Consider the following 355-nt stretch of genomic DNA (forward strand, 5'->3'; position numbering starts at 1 on the left):
CAAACAGTCTCTTTAACAGTAAATACTCAGTATTGTGTATATACTCTATATTGTGTATTTACTGTACCTTTCAACATTTCACATCTCAGCATGGTTATTTCAGAAGAAGTGCCTGTACATTAGTAATCAGTGTTATTACATCAAATCACTTCGGCTGAACAGAACAATCTTTTGAGGTGTTTAGAAATTTCTTTCATTTTGAGCCCGTATATGAGTGGGTTAAACAGAGGATGATAAAAAATTATTTGTAACATCATTATTAAGCGTGCAATCTCAGGAAAATTGGATTCTACTCGAGCTATACTGACATCATAAACACTCAAAATGGAGAAACTGATTAAAACCAACAGGTGGG

General features: G+C 33.5%; 1 pseudogene; it reads right to left on the reverse strand.

Moving 5' to 3' along the window:
* Positions 1–140: 140 nt before the first annotated feature.
* LOC116701933 (olfactory receptor 8G1-like) overlaps positions 141–355 on the reverse strand; it is a 20955-nt pseudogene continuing 20740 nt past the window's right edge.

This window comes from Etheostoma spectabile, chromosome 2 (genome assembly GCF_008692095.1).
Source record: "Etheostoma spectabile isolate EspeVRDwgs_2016 chromosome 2, UIUC_Espe_1.0, whole genome shotgun sequence".
NCBI lineage: Eukaryota > Metazoa > Chordata > Actinopteri > Perciformes > Percidae > Etheostoma > Etheostoma spectabile.